This window comes from Oncorhynchus clarkii, chromosome 13 (assembly GCF_045791955.1).
Source record: "Oncorhynchus clarkii lewisi isolate Uvic-CL-2024 chromosome 13, UVic_Ocla_1.0, whole genome shotgun sequence".
Classification (NCBI taxonomy): Eukaryota; Metazoa; Chordata; class Actinopteri; order Salmoniformes; family Salmonidae; genus Oncorhynchus; species Oncorhynchus clarkii.
In genome coordinates this window covers 41,955,358-41,955,658 of record NC_092159.1, presented here as the reverse complement: position 1 = coordinate 41,955,658, position 301 = coordinate 41,955,358, and positions in this window count along the sequence as shown.

Genomic DNA, 301 nt, shown 5'->3' with positions numbered 1-301 from the left:
GAAGAGAGATTTTTCTTTATTCTGTAAATGTGTCTACCACGATCCGTGCGTATATTCAACATAACTCACAAATAAAACTTTGATCTGTGCATATATTAAAATAAAACTATAGTCCGGAAATATGTAAATCATATATTTCACAAATTAAACCATAATCCGTGAATAAGTATAAATATTTCACAGATATTCACCATAAATCAAAAATAAATATGATTTGTAAATATATTCAATACAGTTTACAAATAAAACTACAATTTGAACAAATGTAGAAATATTTGCATACAAATATTCAGAAATCCCT